This window comes from Notothenia coriiceps, unplaced genomic scaffold (genome assembly GCF_000735185.1).
Source record: "Notothenia coriiceps isolate Sejong01 unplaced genomic scaffold, NC01 NC01_scaffold00024511, whole genome shotgun sequence".
Classification (NCBI taxonomy): domain Eukaryota; kingdom Metazoa; phylum Chordata; class Actinopteri; order Perciformes; family Nototheniidae; genus Notothenia; species Notothenia coriiceps.
In genome coordinates, this window is record NW_011357212.1 from 1 (window position 1) to 6,456 (window position 6,456).

A 6,456-nucleotide genomic window follows, 5' to 3' on the forward strand; every position below is an offset into this window, starting at 1 on the left:
ATCATAGAGTCACGTGAGTGCAAGCAGGGCTCCATATTGTGCTTTTACAGCTTCATATTTCACCGTGCATGCAGATATCGTGTACATAGCTGCATGTTTGTTAGCATCCTCCACACCAGCTAGCAGCCCATCATGCATGGCTGCTTAGCAACATCCGCACGCGCTGCAGCATCAGCATCCGCTTAATGGCCACCAGCTAAAACAATTAATGCAGCAGCGACGACTCAAACCGTTCTCTCTAAAAAACCGAGCAAATATACATATTTATATATATATATATAAGTATAATTCCAATAGAAGCAAGAGCAATGCACTAAATCATGGCCTGCATATCCACCCAGAACTATTGTACGAAAATGAACAAAAAACGACATCGCTAGCAGGGTAATAAGCAAGAGTAGAGGCTGCATGGCTACATCATATAATACAGAGACCTTGCGTTAGTCACGGGCCTTCGTGTGCAGAGCGCAATGAAGAGAAGAAAGCAGCAACAACAATGCGGAGAGCTGCAGAATACGCGATCTTAATCACAAGCACATTATAAGGAATAAAAGACAGCAGATGCACCGTATGTCTGACAACAGCACCGGGCAGTATGGTGTCTGATGGTCGGCGTAAACACGGCTCATGCACGCTGCAGGGAGGACCTACGCCCAGCCATTTAACCATGCTGTTACACTAACACTGATGTTACCAGGTTTACTCACCTCAGTGCATCCTCGGGAGCGCGTGTTCTCTAAGCGCGCGGCTCACCCACGGCCCCGAAGCCGTATACCTCAGGAAGAAGCGATGTGTGGTTAATTACAATTATAACGCCCAAACCGAGGTTCCTTTGTGGGGTTATTTCAGGGCCTCAGCTGGTACCAAGTCGGAAGATGTTTTCATCGCTCGGTGCGCCTGGACCAGCCCACTGCCACGCCTGTCCACAGTCACACACACACACACACACGCGCGCGCGCGCGCGCGCACACACACAGGGCTCCCACTCTTGCATGCACCCACAGTGAGATTCAAGCTTTGCAATGCACTTGGAGTTATTGTGTTGGGGAAAAAACCACGCAAAGCCCAAGTGGATGTCTAATGCTTTCTCTTAAAACGTTGTTTAGTTGGCGAGGCCCAGTGCAACCAGGATCAAGATATAAGAGCTACATACAGGCGCCCCCTGCTGTTCAGATGGAGAACAGCATGGACACCGTTAGAAACAAACATACATTAGGTTTTTGCTGTATGTATTTAAGTAGGCCTATTAGCAGACATAAACTTAGTACATTGCATTTAAAGATACTTCTTAAAATTATTATTTGTGCACTACTAAGTATATTGTGCTTTTAACTTCTCTTACTTATTTAGTAATCACTTAGGATTATAATGATACACAATACAATCAACAAATAATTTATCATAAACTAGTAGATGATAAATAAAAAAATGTGCTCCCTCAGTGAAATGTTAACCTACCCTGGAGTATTTACAGTACAAAAAGCTCCAGCTGTTAAGTTATGAACATTTCAATAAATATAAACAGTAATATAAATGTGTATAGAATAACTAAATTAAATTGTTACGCCAATAATTTTGTTCTTTTACTAGAGCAGAATTTTGAAATCATGACGTTCACTTGCAGAGTATTTCTACACTGTACAAGTATACTAGGTATGAGTACTCATTCCACAACAAGTAAAAGGTTGAAGTAATTGTACTTTAATTGAGTATTTCTATTTTCTGACACTACTATTTTACTTCCTAGACTATACAGATTTTACATGACAAACACTGGAATAGACTACAATAAATGATTGATCACCCTTTAACAGATACACCATTAAGCACCGTTTAAAAGTGGATCGATCAGTAAAAATAGCCCCATTAGTTAAATATGATTCAACATATTGATTACTTGTCGTTTTGATACTTTATGTAAATGTGTCTGAAAGTGCATGTGACCTTTTTTTTAACTGTGCAGACATTTGAACGCAGGGTTTTCAGCAATTAAGGCTTTACTTCTTTACATTATTCTTCCACCACTGCACATTTAAAAAAGAATACTAACCTGGAGATGTGTGCCAAATAAAAACACGTTACAATGAGTCGTTAATTACATCATTTATCAAGCATTTTGAAATTCAAGTTGTCTTTTTTAAGTAAGAGTAGTACATGTAGTTTTGCAAGGAAAACTCAAATGAAAACTTCTGAAATGAGAAACATTGGCAACCACAGCATTCAGTTATATGGACAAAAAAAATAATATAATACAGAAATGTAACAAAACGTCCGTCTTCTTGGTACAAATGTCCCCCTTTAAAGGACTTGATTACATCTCATGGAATAGAATAACTTAACAAAAAACAACCAACCCTTTTAGACAGTAATTTTAAAAACAGAAGCCGTCTTTACATTTTATTTTAGGGCTGCCAAGGATACAGTTTGTGAAATAAAAATAAAAACACATTCATATTTAATCAAACAATATATAAATTAAATACTACAAATAAAATAGTATTTTCTCCGTGAATAATCCTTTCTTCGTAAGTCCCCTAAAAAATAAAACAAGAATTATTGAAAAATGTAACAGTTAACACAATTATCAAATTCAGTGACCTGTTGATTGAAAAGGTCACCCCCTACAATGCATTGAAATAGATGTTTTTAACACACCCTGACCCTCCTTTAAGTGCACTTTTATAAAGAAAGCTGGGTGCTACCTGAAAAATTTAACCAGAAGAGGGCGCTGTAACACCTCACATCTTTGGGATAATGCATTTTTCATTGTGCCCATGTGTTGTTAAGGGTAATTCTGTTTACAAGAGTGTTACCTCATTACATGACCAGTCACACACTTGAGCAGAGGTCGAATGAGCCAGAATAACTGAACACATCTGTGTGTGCGAGTGTGGGAAGATCCCAGGATTTAATACGGAAAATAGAGGTTTGTTTAGGGAATACTTCACCTACAATAAGATCATTTGAACATTACGTACCCTGTGCTAACCTCAATGTGTTTTTATGTTGTGTTTGTATACAGTTTTTCCATGGTAAACATAGGATAACAACATGGAGAAAATTGGATTCAAGGTGAGCTGTTGGTATACAAATGATCCTTTAAGTAACCCACTGCTTCTTTTTTTCCACTGCAGAAATGTTGACTACTTTTTGCAGAAAAGGTGCATAACTATGACTACTCTTTTCACAGTGACAGTGAGCCTGCATGCACAATACCCTAAAACTGATGCAGCTAAATGCAATCATCATTCATTTCCTTCTGTGACATGTACACATATCTTCTGTGTCAATGTGTTTTTTACATGCTGAATGATTTGTTTTCTAAGATTTATATGAGCATATCCCTGGCAAACAGAATATGTAAATTGCTACTAATTTATGTTAATTATATAAACAAATTGACACAATTGTCCTATCTTTCTTTGTTGGAGAACACCCCTTATTTGTACCGTCAATTGGAAATTAAATACAAATAATGTTTGTGTCCACATAGGGGCAACATTTGTATAATATTACACCAACGATCATGTTTGTTTCTCTTACCATCCCAATTAATATGTTTTTATCATAACGTCTTATATAACCTGTCCGACGTTTGCATGCATTTCAAAATAATCCTTTAACCCTGGAGTGTTAAGACTTCTTCCTTCCAACATTTTGCAGCAATCTGCATTTTAAATGAAGACATACTTATATACAGATGTTTCATCAATGTATTAAACATATCCAACCTGGCAGGTTTCCAATATTTTTCCAAGCCATCTTCTCTAGGGTTGAGACATCTGTTGTAAAAGAAGAAAGGGATAACATGTTTAAAACCACACACACACACACACACACACACACACACACACACACACACACACACACACACACACATACTCTCAAACACAGACAGACACACACACACACACACACACACACACACACACACACACACACACACACACACACACACACACACACACACACACACACACACACACACACACACACACACACACACACACACACACACACGTGTGTTTTATCTTGATCTCACCCTCTTCATCTTGATTTAACCAATCAGATGAGGAGGTACTTGTGAGGACGGTCTGAATGCCTCGTTGTGACGGCTACACTGCAGACAATCAAATGCCTCGTGTTGATTGCCAGCGGTAATTGAAGTATGTTCCAGTCAGATCATTTAAGGGAATGATAAATGTGTCTGATTGTTTATTGTTGAAGGATTCTGTATGGATTCCTACACAGTTTGAATGTTGGCTGTATTGTGTTTAAAAAAAAAGTTACACCATTTGTCTACAGCCGATGGTGATTTCTGCATTCACTATTTAATTAAGTGATTGACCCGGGTTTGAATCCGCCTGTCATCCCCTGGTTCACACTTTCATAGCGGTCGCTTGATTAAATGCACTGGTGGCCCAACAAAAATCTTTAAAAAAGAAAACATACATTATTGTTTATACACCTGTTTGCGACCTTGATGTGGGCGTCGTTTAAGTGGAAGTTTATTTGTATTCATGTAGCCTTATGCTTAGTGTCATTACTCTACTCAGGAATGCATATTTTCATAATTTATGAATGTGTGTAGGTAGGCCCCTGTCCTCCTCAAAATGAACAAATCTTAATAAAATATATGCACATGTTTCTATTTCCATTTCATCACAACTGAATTATTTTATATATTTCCTTTTTTTTTCCTATGTAAATTTTTTAACAAGTAATTTTTCTTTCACTTGCGTAGTGTAAGAGTAGTGAGGTTCTGAAGGGCTTCATCTCCACTTATAGATATTTGATATTTGTTTTGCTATTTAAAAATAGCGCAGTATAATTCAACCTTGAGTGTTGTTATATACATATGCTGTACCATATTTATTCTGGGTAAGGAAAACATGTTAATTAGGAAACACTGCACTTCATTTTCAGCCGGAATGCATTTTTCGAGATAACTAGAACACGTATTTAGAAATCTGTCTGAGAAGGTCCGAAAAGTATCCTTTAGTTTTGACGGAAATGTAAGTTATGTAATGATGTTTTACTAAGAGTACATTAAATAAAAGTTTCAAAAATGTTTGTAGTTACCGTCAACTATAGTTTTTAGTAAAGCAAATCTAATTCTGCATTTCAGACTCTTTTGAAAATCAGAAGAAATACAAACATTGTTTGATTGGAGCATCGCTACTAACCAACAACAACAGTTTAAAATTAGGAAAGAAAAACGAGTTACCAGAGTCTGATCGGGTGCCACTTGTATGAGGAACTGGTATCCAGGCACCACACAGTGCTGCAGCATCAGTCTGGTCATATCTCCGTCCTCTGTCACTGCTTCTAGGGGCATGCTGAACCCATCCTCCATTTGCTCCTGTCAGGAAAGAAAAGAAAATATATTTTAAAAAATGACCGTAAACTATAAAATATCCATCTTCTTTAAAAGGGAATCCTAACAATTACAATGAAATAAGGCTTGGAAAAACTGTACGGCAAAACATTTGTTCATAAGTAAAACAATAAAAGCATGACAAATCTCCATATCAAAACACTAAATATACCTAAAACACAGTTTTTTATTTCACTGGAACAGCAGAATTTTTGTTGTTTTTACTTCAATTAAAAGGTAGGGTAGGTAAGAATGGAGAAACCAGCTCGAGTGCGCTAGAATTTGAAAGTAATGAGGGCACGAGATAAGTTTGTGCACAGATGGAAGGCTGACAGGGAGGTAGGCCATCCAGTTATTTGCCCCGGGCCGGCTAAAATGATTGGTCGTGCTTGCTTCCACAGATGACATTTTTTATGTATTTATTGTCAAAGCATTGATGTATTCATTGCTATCGGGATGTTAAGAGCATTCCATGGAATATAACAAGTGTTTCTGAAGTGAATTACCAACCCCACCTTTAAATGAGACATTAACAATTATTCTCAATCATGATTTTTGTCTCCCAAATTTAAATGAAAACGATCGACTGCAATATTGTAGCTTTCAGAATTGAAGGGAGGTATTTTGGATACAATATTTTTTTTTTATAGGAGATAACCATATTTTAAGTATAATTTAGATGCAAAGATTTGTACACTATCAAGAACACATGAAAGCAAAGTACAAGCAGTGCTCCGTTAAGACAACATTGAAAGTACAAAAATAATACTTTTCCTTCTGAAATCAAGAAATGAATAAACAGGATTATTTTTGGCTTGAATCTTGCAGCCCTACTGGCCCTTAGTTTGTGACTTTTGGATTCACTGAATCCGTACAATAACACAAACAAAATAACTGCTCAAGGCAAAGGTAGGCCAGCAACTCATGTTCTGCTAAGGTACAATTACTTCTATTTTCCAGTAGAGTCTGGTAGCATAGATAACAGCGTCAGTTCTCCGTCAAAAAATGGCTGTCTGACAGCATGGTAAAGCGATGGAAATACTGTTACAGTTTCTCGATTGCTAACACACTAAAATTAT

General features: G+C 37.2%; 1 long non-coding RNA gene across 1 annotated transcript; it reads right to left on the reverse strand.

Moving 5' to 3' along the window:
- Window positions 1-2,069: 2,069 nt before the first annotated feature.
- LOC104955048 (uncharacterized) lies at window positions 2,070-5,361 on the reverse strand. Its single transcript, XR_799415.1, has 3 exons — window positions 5,228-5,361; window positions 3,732-3,782; window positions 2,070-2,534 (listed from the first exon to the last, which is right to left on the reverse strand). It is a non-coding gene; the product is annotated as an uncharacterized lncRNA (long non-coding RNA).
- Window positions 5,362-6,456: the final 1,095 nt, after the last annotated feature.